The sequence below is a fragment of the Taudactylus pleione genome, unplaced genomic scaffold (genome assembly GCF_031769625.1).
Source record: "Taudactylus pleione unplaced genomic scaffold, aTauple2 ptg001329l, whole genome shotgun sequence".
In the NCBI taxonomy this organism is placed as follows: domain Eukaryota; kingdom Metazoa; phylum Chordata; class Amphibia; order Anura; family Myobatrachidae; genus Taudactylus; species Taudactylus pleione.
In genome coordinates this window covers 622,829-637,097 of record NW_028285729.1, presented here as the reverse complement: position 1 = coordinate 637,097, position 14,269 = coordinate 622,829, and the positions used below count along the sequence as shown (strand labels likewise).

Below are 14,269 nucleotides of genomic sequence, written 5' to 3'. Positions count from 1 at the left end.
TAGTCCTATGGATGTAATCTATCATTGTCACAGGGCTAGTGCTATACAGTATATCTCCTTTAGGTGCTAGTCCTATGGATGTAATCTATCATTGTCACAGGGCTAGTGCTATACAGTATGTCTCCTTTATGTGCTAGTCCTATGGATGTAATCTATCGTTGTCACAGGGCTAGTGCTATACAGTATATCTCCTTTAGGTGCTAGTCCTATGGATGTAATCTATCATTGTCACAGGGCTAGTGCTATACAGTATGTCTCCTTTATGTGCTAGTCCTATGGATGTAATGTATCATTGTCACAGGGCTAGTGCTATACAGTATGTCTCCTTTATGTACTAGTCCTATGGATGTAATATATCATTGTCACAGGGCTAGTGCTATACAGTATATCTCCTTTAGATGCTAGTCCTATGGATGTAATATATCATTGTCACAAGGCTAGTGCTATACAGTATGTCTCCTTTAGATGCTAGTCCTATGGATGTAATATATCATTGTCACAGGGCTAGTGCTATACAGTATATCTCCTTTAGGTGCTAGTCCTATGGATGTAATATATCATTGTCACAGGGCTAGTGCTATACAGTATGTCTCCTTTATGTGCTAGTCCTATGGATGTAATATATCATTGTCACAGGGCTAGTGCTATACAGTATGTCTCCTTTATGTGCTAGTCCTATGGATGTAATATATCATTGTCACAGGGCTAGTGCTATACAGTATGTCTCCTTTATGTGCTAGTCCTATGGATGTAATATATCATTGTCACAGGGCTAGTGCTATACAGTATGTCTCCTTTATGTGCTAGTCCTATGGATGTAATATATCATGTTCACAGGGCTAGTGCTATACAGTATGTCTCCTTTAGGTGCTAGTCCTATGGATGTAATATATCATTGTCACAGGGCTAGTGCTATACAGTATGTCTCCTTTATGTGCTAGTCCTATGGATGGAATATATCATTGTCACAGGACTAGTGCTATACAGTATATCTCCTTTATGTGCTAGTCCTATGGATGTAATATATCATTGTCACAGGGCTAGTGCTATACAGTATGTCTCCTTTATGTGCTAGTCCTATGGATGTAATATATCATGGTCACAGGGCTAGTGCTATACAGTATGTCTCCTTTAGGTGCTAGTCCTATGGATGTAATATATCATGGTCACAGGGCTAGTGCTATACAGTATGTCTCCTTTAGGTGCTAGTCCTATGGATGTAATATATCATAGTCCTATGGATGTAATATATCATTGTCACAGGGCTAGTGCTATACAGTATGTCTCCTTTAGGTGCTAGTCCTATGGATGTAATATATCATTGTCACAGGGCTAGTGCTATACAGTATGTCTCCTTTAGGTGCTAGTCCTATGGATGTAATCTATCATTGTCACAGGGCTAGTGCTATACAGTATGTCTCCTTTATGTGCTAGTCCTATGGATGTAATCTATCATGGTCACAGGGCTAGTGCTATACAGTATGTCTCCTTTATGTGCTAGTCCTATGGATGTAATATATCATTGTCACAGGGCTAGTGCTATACAGTATATCTCCTTTAGATGCTAGTCCTATGGATGTAATATATCATTGTCACAAGGCTAGTGCTATACAGTATGTCTCCTTTAGGTGCTAGTCCTATGGATGTAATATATCATTGTCACAGGGCTAGTGCTATACAGTATATCTCCTTTAGGTGCTAGTCCTATGGATGTAATATATCATTGTCACAGGGCTAGTGCTATACAGTATGTCTCCTTTATGTGCTAGTCCTATGGATGTAATATATCATTGTCACAGGGCTAGTGCTATACAGTATGTCTCCTTTATGTGCTAGTCCTATGGATGTAATATATCATTGTCACAGGGCTAGTGCTATACAGTATGTCTCCTTTATGTGCTAGTCCTATGGATGTAATATATCATTGTCACAGGGCTAGTGCTATACAGTATGTCTCCTTTATGTGCTAGTCCTATGGATGTAATATATCATTGTCACAGGGCTAGTGCTATACAGTATGTCTCCTTTAGGTGCTAGTCCTATGGATCTGGACATATATGCAGGTACATGTGTAGATATTTGGGTTCAGGTGTCTCTCCATGTAACCTTCATAAGACATGTATGTATGATTGAGTCATTGTCCTATATCCGCTCCTCTCTTTCAGACATATTACATTCATGGCCATTTACTGTAACAAAATTAATCACAAAATGGTAAAAATTCACATAATATCATAGAAATTTACATCAATTACTTTATTGTTCCAGAAATAGAGGTGTCCTCCTATAGGGACTTACAGAAAGACCGAAACTATTCCCTTCATTGAGGCCCTTTGGGTATAAGCTGTCCATCAAGAATATCATTGTTGTTTCTTTTCTTAAAAGTTCTTTATTCAGATCTCCCCCTCTTATACCTAGGTGTACTTGGGTCATGCCAAAGGCTGGCAAACCCTTCGGATTACAATCATGATGTCTTAAAAAATGTCTAGCTATAGGTGGTAGATTTCTAAACTTTGATTTTCTCGTTTGGCACTTCTAATTGTATCTACATGTTTGAGTATTCTCTTCTTCAGAGGTCTAATGGTTTTGCCTATGTAGATTTTATCACATGGGCATATGAGGTGGTACACGATCCCAATAGAGTTACAATTGATCAACTCCTTAATATGCCATTCTCTTTTAAATTTATCATGATAGCTTTTTGTGGGTGTCATGGATTGGCAAGCCCTGCACGATCCGCATTTGAAAGAGCGATGTTTATTGTACTGTATGTAATCCCATGTGTACTCTGAAGATGACTTTGGACAAGTTTGTCTTTAAGATTATACGATCTTCTCCAATTAACTTGTACCTGTTTCGGTAGGATCTGGGATAAATCTTTATCTGTAAGTAAGATCTCCCAATGTTTTTGGAGAATATTCTTGGCATGGCGCCATTCTTTGCAAAAGTTTCCGATGAATCTAATGTTATCATCTGTTCCATTAGTTTTAGATTTTTTGGGATTGAGAAGATATGTTCTTGTTCAATGTTCAGTCTCTTGAATCATTCTTTTAAAAAGTACTTTGCTGTATCATTTCTTGAAAAGTCTTTCACCCAGTTGTTTTTGTCTTGGTACACCTCTAATTGTTGCTGGTAAATGGGATCTGGTAGCATGAAGTATACTATTTGTGGCAGTATTTTTGAGGTAAAAAATCCATAGACAGAGAACCATCTTGTTCTATTCTGATGGTGATATGCAAGAAATGTATGTGGGTCTGTTTGATATTAAAAATTAGTTTCAAGAATTAGAATATCATCAATGTACCAGAGTCATAATAAATTGTGCTCCGTGTACAGTACATCTCATTGGAATTGCAGACCACCCCAAGCAGAGGTTTGCTTATGTGGTCCCTATCGCAATACCTCTTACCTGTCTTGGCATACAAAATAGTTTTCGGTCAGCACAAATTTAAGAAATGACACCAAACTTTTATTGAAGTCCATCCTCATGTCCATTCTGGTAAATTATTCAATTGCTGCTATACCAGCATCATGATTGAAGCTGGTATAAAGACTCTCCACATCACAAATGGCAAGTAACGTACTGGAATTTACCATTAAATTCTCCAGTTTTGTCAACACATCCAAGGTGTCCCTTACATGAGAGGGTAATGTTAGTACATACTTTGTCAGATGTTGATCCACAAAAATGCTTGCTCTATTGGAGAGACTACCAATACCAGAAACAATTGGTCTTCCTGGGGGTGTTTTCTCATTTTTGTGTACTTTTGGGAGAAGGTACAGTCGGGATTACTGGGCTTTCAACTTTCAGATATTCAAAATCTGTTTTAGTTATAGTACCCACTTGGAAGGCTTCCAATATCAATTTATTGTAGTTGGTAAGGAAATTGTTAGTTGGATTGAACATTAATAATTATAATAATTTCTATTGCTCAGTTGTTAATTTAGATCTTCCATATACATTGTTAATGGCCATAGTACTATATTCCCACCCTTATCAGATAGTTTCACAATAGTATCCTGCCTAATTTCTTTGAGGGTTTGCTTCTCTTTCCTGCTCACATTTCCTATAGATGGATATATGTATTACTTTTCCCCATACTTTTCAGTAATATATCCAACATTTTTGAGACCAGATCTACATATGTTCTTACTTGTGGACAAATGGAAAAATCTAGAAATGTTTTGTTCTTTTTTTTTGCATTTCGAGGGGTTAGGTATCTCTAACCCCTCACCTTGAGGTCCAATTCTTTAAGGATTTGTATGACCATTTAATCTTCTATTGTAAATAAATCAGATTCCTCCTCACCTATTATCCACCTCTGATGGGATCTCATCCTCACCATCATGGTGCGTTATGATCTGATTAACAAATAATTTTTAAGTATCTTTCTGGCCAAAAGATTTTCTTCACATCCAAAATGTTCAAATCCCCTTGTCGGTGAAAAAGATAATCCCTTGTGCAAAACAGCTTTCTGGTTATCTGTAAGTACCCTGTTTGTCAGAATAATAATCGTAAAGCTGCATACGCACACAACGATTTGTTAAATGAACGATTTTAGTGAACAATTTTCGTAAATTTTTTCAAGGGAAAAATGAATGAAAATTGTTCATTTAAGAAATGTAATGAATGATTTTTACAAACTACAAACAGATTTTGTTACTTACCTTAATGAAAATCGTTCAGTTGGACAGTCAGAATGGACGATGAACTACAAACGTAAATGCGCATGAACGATTATCGTTCATCGTTGTAACTCAGAAACTGAATGATTTTATTAAACGATTGAACGATAATGATTTAATTATAGTTAAATCGTTCATAAAATCGTTGTGTGTGTATGCACCTTTAGAGATTCCTCCTTGTTGTTTACTTTCTGTATTTCCGTTGTTTTCTGGGTTCCTCCCTCCAACTTCTCATTTCTCTTTTTTTCTGATTTTCTTGTACCTGAACCAAGACAATACTTTTTTCAAAAGTCAATGAAACACCTGTTAAAGGGGAGAAATGCATCAAGGGTGTTTTAAGCATATTATGGATTGCAGAATTCCATTCTAAACAATGCCTTTATGGGCCGTATTCAATTAGCCGCTATAAGCCATTTTCAGCTAAAAGTTTCCACTGATGACGTTATTTCGCTAGGTGAGAACTTATCCCCGTATTCAATTTGAAAGACTTGTCGACGGTGTGAAAAGTCTGCGCCTTGTAACCAGCAGAAAAGATTCGCCTCTGAATGCAGGTAGAAAAAGTGCAGAATTGGGGTTTGGGGTGCAAAGTTGCGGGAACACCCCTGCAGCCTTGGGACAGTCCCCCAAAGGTAAACTGCATCAAAAAAAGTTTCAAAAAAAACTTCAGATCACCCCAAAAAAGTACTTTTGCTTTGGGGACAAAAGAGTTCAAAGTTGGGGGACAAACTTAAAAACTAGCTAAATAGACTGAAGGGGGTCCCCCAATTATGCCCCAGGTGTTTTTTTGATTGCAGGCATTTGCTGAAGGTGCGTTTTTTTAAACCTCACTTTAGCAATTTTTAACCATGCTTGCACCCATTTTCGTGTACCCCAAATTTCCTGGGACTGCTTATTTTTGCAAAAAAACCTGCTAAATGCTCTTCTTCACCACTTGTGCAAAGACGCTAAATAGCAGCTATTGAGAGCATTTAAGCACAACTAATACCTTCAGCGGGGCTATTCGGGCATATCTAGAGTGATCCCCCATGTCAGAGCATCTTTTGGGGGGTGTCAGGCTGATTTCCCCAAATCTGACAGCACTTTCTGCCTGCTTGAGTTTCGCCGGAATGTGTTTTCGCGTCCTTTGGAATTGAATTGGGCGAAAAGCGGCCTCGTGCACGAAAAGTGTTTTCTCCAAAAACACACAATGTCGGCGAAAAGTATGGGCCTATTATTGGATTTGACTCTCACAGCCTTGTATTACTCTGGAGATTTGCTTCCCTTCATCCTGAGTAATATACACTCAGACACCTTTGTTTGTGCTGCCTGCAGAGCGGCCAGTGGGGAGCTGATCTTGGAGACACAGAGCACGTCATTACACATCTGCCCATATTGCGCTGCCCAACACAGAGTGAGAACCGGACTGAGTGCACCGTGCTTGGTGGGAGGTGAGAACTGGACTGAGTGGACCGCACTTAGTGGGAGGTGAGAGCTGGTCCAAACGCATATTGTGCACAGTGCTGCTATACTCACTTCTTAATACTCCTTATTATCAGGATTAGCCAGGAACTATTTCTATAGCATGGCTAAAACAAGGAGAACTGCTAACCTGTCAGGTGGCTCCGCGTTGTGCGGCTGTGACACTTACTAGAGATCACATGTACTTATTCTCGCAGAGACATTCCACACAGTTTTGTCATCGGTGTCTGGATTGGTGAATATAACATCTTTCATCATTTAATAGAAATATACATTATCCAAGTGCTGCCTGGGAGCTTTCAGTGAATTTTTGAGATCTATTCACATACCATTGATAAAATTAATATGTTGCAGTGTATTGAGGCAATTGTAGTATATATGCATAATTGTGTGTTTTTATATTTGATATATTTTATTTTTGAACTGCAGTTCAGTTTTATATATAATATATTGATAATTAATATCATCTTCTAGGAATCCTGAGTGTTACTTTATACTGGTGCAGACATATTGGGGCTGATCCAGCCCCGCTCGCAAGCGCTATGTGCTCGCAAGCGGGGCGATGTTGGAGCACTGCGCATGCACACGCGAGACCCGGCCTGCGACGGGCGCTCCATTGCTCCGGGTCTCACACCAAAACGGGGCGGCTGTCGATGTTGATCAACAGCTCGCCCCATTTTGGAGGTGGGCAGGGGGGGTGGCTACACAAATGGAGGTGTTCCCGAAGGAACGCCTGCCATTTGTGGGAGGCACCACTGACATCACTATTTAGAGCCGGAAGCTCACTGCGGGAACGAGACCCTACCGCAAAGGTCTCGTTGCAAGCCCAGATGGTCGCGATGGTCGAGACCATCGCGACCATCACCTGGCCACTCGCAATAGCTGTGGGTGGTCACCCACAGCAATGCAAGCGGCCAGGAGGTCGCTCCAAAAAACAAACAAACCCTCCCTGAATCAGAGCGAGCACTCTGAAAGAGCGTCCGCCTCTGAATCAGGGTCATTGTTTCTTGTTCTATTTGTTTCAGTTGAGGGAATAGACAGAAGCCCTCAGTTGTCAGCTGCAAGTATTTACACAGGATAGCATTTGTATAAAAACGCACCTAGTTTTGTATTTCCATAGGCCCAAGGGAGTTGGAATATGTTTATGGACTGAAGACAGGGAAAGGACAGATAGATTAGTTTTTAATGTATTTATTATTTTAATGTTTTGATTCTTCAGAAAATTTATGAGAGAAGATCAATGCAGGATCAAGTTCTTCAGTTCCTGAATCACATCTTTGATCTGGAGGAGGGTGTTTTATACATCTAGTAGGAATGCGGTGGCCTTGCTTGTGGAGGTGCTGCTTAATAGTACACACTGTAAACAGACATTTACTTTGTGCTCATGGAGGTTGTTAGGGATAATGGGACCAAGACTTGCTAGTTTACATCAGAGGGAAGCAGCCTGTAGCTCTGGCTGAACTAGAAATCCCAGCATCCATGATGTTTGCCAGGCCTACTGGAAGTTACTTGCCTGGTGTGCCTCAGGTTACCTCAGCCTGCTTTACATACTGTATGTAACATGTAAATATGTATGTAATGTGAGTATGTGATCAATATACAGCACACAACTAAGTTTTGTATAAAAAGCATCTGCACTTTATTGCACACATCCTGGCAGGAAGACGCTCTGTAATGATGGTCAATTTGTTGTCTCTCTCATGACACCCACCATCTACATTATCCAGTTATTCCGCTACGAGTCACCTATATACAAAGGAGGCAGGCTTTTATTGAGCTGAACCCGGTATTTATAATGCCTATCAATTCACCAGGGTCCTGGAGCAACCGGTTGGAGTTGGGAGCAACAAAAAAAACTGGGTAAATTTGAAAATCTACCATATTTTGCCCACCCCATCAACTTGGGTCAGATTTTTTTTTTTAAATGAAAGGGCACATAGGGGATGCTGTCTGTGGCCGTAACATTTTGTGGACATTTTCGGCATGTCGAAAAATTCAACGGGTGTGGTAGTTCAATTACCAACATGGCACATCTAGGAAAGAGAATGGCACTGCAGTGGTTTATGTGCCCTGTGCCAGAATAAGCACCGAAGCCCCCCCCCCCCACACCATCATTTTTCATATACAGAAATAATGCTTAAAAAGGGAAGTGACCTCATGTGGAAGGCCACAGCATCACGACACATCACCATTTTCATCACTGGGGTTGTGCCCAGCATCCTGGAGATGCTGTGCTGTCCCAGGATCTCTTCCGCACTGTGTAGATGGGGGGGGGGGGGAGCCTGGGGGCAGCCTGGCTAAACTTGCACCGGTGGTACAGACAGCTACTTAAAAAATGGTACTGTACAGGCAAAAACAGTAGAGTTGGAGGGTCTGATGCATGTCTAATGATTTCTACCCCTAATTGTCTAATAACCCCCAACCTCTTAGACAGACCCTTGTCTAATTACCAACTACTCCTAATTCTAACCCTTGTCTAATGATCTCCACTCTTAATGCAGACCTATTTCTAACTACTATTGCAGACCACTATTAATGACCCCTTCCCCTGATACAGACCATAGTATAATTATCCCTACCCCTATCGCAGACCCCTGGGGGGTCTGCACATAGCCTAGTAATGAGGCCCAGCCCTGCAGTTCTCCAAGCCCCCCCCCCCTCCAGGCACCTGTAACCGGCTATACTGGGCACCAGTGAGATCTGTTATACAGTACATGCAGGCAGCCTCATTACCTTGGATGAGGGCTGCATTCGGGTTGCTGTGCTGGGTATGCTGGGGATTAGAACAGGCAGCAGGCAGGGTGAGGTCCTGCAGCTACTACAAAGTAACTTTGTTGTTATCTGTGCTGCTCAGGAGTAGAGGAAGGGTAGGAGCTGTGTGGGATTTCAATGCTGCAGGGATCGCGGAGCTGGGTGGCGGACATATGCCGGAGTAGAAAGATGGAGCTTCTTCACTTCCCGGTGGGTAGCTCTGGACCAACAGTGTCACAATACGTGTATGAATAATATTACACTGCTGTTCTACTTCAGTGTCACAATACGTGTATGAATATATTACACTGCGGTATTACTGACCAACAGTGTCACAATAGTTGTATGAATATATTACACTGCAGTATTACTGACCAACAGTGTCACAATAGTTGTATGAATATATTACACTGCAGTATTACTGACCAACAGTGTCACAATAGTTGTATGAATATATTACACTGCAGTATTACTGACCAACAGTGTCACAATAGTTGTATGAATATATTACACTGCAGTATTACTGACCAACAGTGTCACAATAGTTGTATGAATAATATTACACTGCAGTATTACTGACCAAGAGTGTCACAATAGTTGTATGAATAATACTACATTGTGGTATTACTGACAGACAGCGTCATTCACAATACTTTATGAATTTTACACTGCAGTATGATGAACCTACAGCGTCACTCACAATATGACCAGCAGCGTCACAGTGTTTTGGATATATGGGGGGGCGACATGTAAAAATATTTTTCTTGTATTTTTTTTTACTTATTATTTCTTTTAATATTTCAAAAACTTTTAGTTATTTTTTTATAGCCTGTGGTTGTAAAGTACACTTAATGGCCAGCACACTGGATGTACAGCACAACCCTGGACAGCACACCCCTTGACCGTCAGCACAGCACAACCCCTGGATGAGCAATGATAATAACACAGCCCCCTGGACAGAGTATAGCACACCCCGTCCGGATTGGACAACACAGCCCAGCACAGCAAAACCCTTGATGGGCAACACAGCACACCCCTGCAAACTAATGCATTGGACAACACAGCCCTCCCTCAATAGAGCACAGCACCGCACACCCCCACAGCCCGGGATTCAACAAGCAATCACTGCGGGGAGGGACATATACAATGCAAAATCCGCCAGAATCTGACAGCGGAATGATGACATTTTTCCTCATTTTGGGATCCAAGTCAGGTGGGAAAACTCGAACCGGACTAAGACCGCGAAGTTCGGGCAGGTCTGGTTCTCAGAGAACTGGACCCGCTCATCTACTGATACAAAAGGATAGGTGCTTATATGCTATATATAGCATTTTGGTCCAGCCAGATTGTAGAGGGTCTTGGTGGGCTGTATGATCCAGTCACACAGGAATGTTGGCCAAAGGTCAGGAGGATGTGAAAGAATTATATGTGAGGTTATGTGTGGACTGTGAGAGGGGATGTAATTAGATGATATGGAAACTATGAAGGTTTTGTGTGTGGTTCTGGAATCTGATAAGCTTGCAACAAATCTTGTATCCTTAATTGGATAGAAGATTTGTTACTGACACCATTCTGCTCTGGCATGTATGCATTGGTTAGCTGGTGCTCAATACAATACTTCTTTAGGAATGACTAACAATCAATTCACTTGCATAAAACATTGACTTTGCATCCGGATATGAATCCTCCTTATGAGACCTTTATTTTCATATGTTGCCTGCAAGGCTATCCACATGTGAAGTGCTGATATTTTCCCGTGAATTGTAAAACACATGTATTGCTCCACAGCTAGGCTTATGATCTCCATGGTTTCTACTTCATCAGGATCTGGATTGTCACCTAAATTATTCCACAGCTTTTGACGCTTCAGCTGTAAATTTATATGAAACTTCCATGAGGCATACCTCATAGTTTTACACTGCACAGTAGTACAGTAGACACTCAGCAGTGGTTATATCAGCGGTAAGGTAGGTAAAATAGTGATATTAGAGTTCACCTCTAAGGAGCAGCACTGTGACACTCAACACATTGAGCTGTGCAGTGTCACACATGCGCAGTGATGTCACCCTGCCAGGGTCACTGCTCTAGACAGGGCAGGAGCGTACTCCTCTCCAACAATAACAACTCCAGACCATGTTTAATAGCAACCTGTTATATATGATACATTTTTTAAAATAAAACAATAACCGTACTTTAGGTAACTTGTAAATACTGGGGAAATATATTTTTGCTTATTGAATCTTCTGTATTGTTTCTAAAAGTAGCATATAGTTTACTGAATTATTCTTTGTCCCGTATTACAACTGAGCCTGTAGACATAATCTGAGTGATAAACTCAGCCTCGCCCTGGGTGAAGAATGTGATCCCACTGGTATCTGAGTGTCAGAGTTCACTTTCATTTCATTATTCTGCTGTGAGCCATGGCGTCTGCTGATCTGAGACAGGAGCTGGTCTGTTCCATCTGCCTGAGCATTTATACAGATCCTGTAACCCTGATATGTGGGCACAACTTCTGCCAGGCCTGTATTGATCGTGTGCTGGATACACAGGAGGGGTCTGGAGTTTATACCTGTCCTGACTGCAGAGTAGAATGTCAGAAGCATCCTGCACTGATACGGAACATTCCTCTGTGTAACATAGTGGGGAAATTCCTGTCTACTCGGCCAGATCAGGAGGAGACTGGGATCTTCTGCACTTACTGTGTGGACTCTCCTGTACCTGCTGCTAAATCCTGTCTGCATTGTGAGGCTTCTCTGTGTGATAAACACCTGAGAGTACACAGCAAGTCAGCAAAACACGTCTTATCTGATCCAAATACTTCCCTGGGGAACAGGAAATGCTCCATCCATAAGAAGATCCTGGAGTATTACTGCATTGAGGACGCTGCCTGTATCTGTGTGTCCTGCTGTCAGATTGGGGAACACAAAGGACATCAGGTGGAGTCGCTGAATGAGGCCTCTAAGAAGAATAAGAAGAAGCTGAGAAATGTTCTGCAGAAACTGACCACAAAGAGAGCGGAGACTGAGAAAAGAGTCCAGAGTCTGCAGGAGCGCAGAAGAGAAGATCAGGGAAAAGCAGCTGGTGTAACAGAGAGAGTCACTGCCCTGTTTAGAGACATCAGGAGACAGCTGGAAGACCTGGAGAAGAGAGTCCTGAGTGAGATCTCCAGGCAGGAACAGCGCGTTTCACTCTCAGTCTCTGATCTGATCCAGCAGCTGGAAATAAAGAAGGACGAGCTGTCCAGGAAGATGCGTCACATTGAGGAGCTGTGTAACATGTGTGACCCAGTGACTGTCTTACAGGAACCAGACACAGGTGACTTGTGTGATACTGAGGACACAGAGAGACATGATAACCAGGTCCATGGTGCAGGAGATCTGGATGTGGGTCTCATCTCAGGGACATTATACAGAGGGTTATCTGATATAATAACAGGTATAAATGCAGGGATCTATGTGCAGGAAGCTACAGACATATTACTGGATATAAACACAGCTGGTAATAATATAGAGATCCCAGGTGACAGGAAAACTGCATCCAAGACATATATAAACCAAAAATATGTAGAAACACCAGAGAGATTTCAGTGTCCTCAGGTAATAAGCACCAGGGGATTCTCCTCAGGGCGACATTACTGGGAAGTGGATGTTAGTAACTCAGTGTCATGGATGGTGGGGATGTGTTATCCCAGTTTAGACAGGAGAGGAGATAAGGCATACATTGGTGATAATAACAAGTCCTGGAGTTTGTGGGGGAAGAATAATCAATATTTAGTAAGACATGAAAGTATAGTGAAATGGGCAACTAACAATATCCCTGTGACAGAGTGAGGATATACCTGGATTATGGGGCAGGACAGCTGTCCTTTTATTCTCTGTGTGACTCCATCAGACACCTACACACGGTCACTGCAACTTTTACTGAGCCCCTACGTGCAGCATTATGTGTATGGGATGGCTGTATAACTATATCTGGGGAAGTCAGGAGATGGGAAAAATGACCTTAAGGAATCAGCCCAGAGACTGGTGACATCACAGGAGAGATAGTTGTTTGGTGGAACATTTAGCCAATAGAATGCTGCAGTGGGTGGAGCTACAGCAAGCCCCTCCTGTGTTGTGTAACCAGTGGGTAAATTTACCTCAGACCCCCCTCCAACATGGAACTCCGATATTGTGTGGCCATACACTATGAAATATCTCAGTGTATGGCCATGATATCTGATGGGTTTCAGGCTGTCAGACATTTTATACCCAGCATAAGGAGCCATTTTTGGTGGTTTTTAAATTGCTACAGGTCACCATTGGTTACATCTGTAAACCACACAATATGTTGTCTCGTGATTTGACGGGTGAAAACCCAAAGCCACTGGTTGGTGTGCGGCAATGCCACCTAAATCGCATACGGTTTAGCTCAACCACATGCAAAACCTCCACATTTGGTTTTGAAAAAACCCCCCTTGCACCTCTGCTCTTTATGGAGCAGGGCTACTAAATGATTGGTCCTCTGCACCTATAGATGCCCAGTATAATGCTGGAATGCACTCCATTACTGCTTGTGCCCTTTTCCCAGTGGGTACCAGTGTAACAATGTCCAAATATAGGGCCAAATGCAATAGGGTGAGAGTATAGAAAATGTGAGAGTATTGCAGTAACCTCTCACACTATGTATACATGCCCAATGTAGTAGAGTCCGAGAACATGGAAAATCCGCGTATTATAGTGATTACCACCTGCTTTCTCTATTGCTGATTATCTAGGATTATATGTATTTATGTATTATATACAGTATGTGACTACATCACTTAGGGCTCTATTTACTACAGTGCGCATATTGAATGCAGATTGTAGCGTGATATTAACGACTGAATTCGCATTGCGAATTCAGGCAATATCACAGGGATTTACTACAAATCCCTTGCAAAACTAGTTTTGAGCAATAGTTAGCATGTCATATAGCATATTGATTGATAACTCTTAGAGGCAATTCACAGCCTCCTTCACTGTATACCTACTAGCCAGAGTACTAAAAATAATATTTTAAAGCATATCCAATAAAAATGTATATATTTTATGTATTAAAAGGGGTTTGAGTGCACCCGCACTTAAATTGATTCCTATCTTTCTTTTTTGATACAAATATACTAATTTTTTAATCAATGGGTAGCACCTACATGCAATAAGCACCTATGGTTTAATTATACACTGAAATCCATATGGGTAGCTAAAAGATTGCCCCTACTTGTATAAGATATGTACTATAGATAGCCTGGTGAGGGATCTTTCTTGACATTCTGTAATAGCTTTGATCTGACCGTGTGTATGCACCATTACTGTGTGTTATATAAATGCAGATGTATCATTTGTGTTATCAGCTT

General features: G+C 41.4%; 1 pseudogene; it reads left to right on the top strand.

Moving 5' to 3' along the window:
* The first annotated feature begins 11,315 nt into the window (after nt 1–11,315).
* Nucleotides 11,316–13,199, top strand: LOC148443144 (E3 ubiquitin/ISG15 ligase TRIM25-like; annotated as a pseudogene).
* The last annotated feature ends 1,070 nt before the right edge of the window (nt 13,200–14,269 follow it).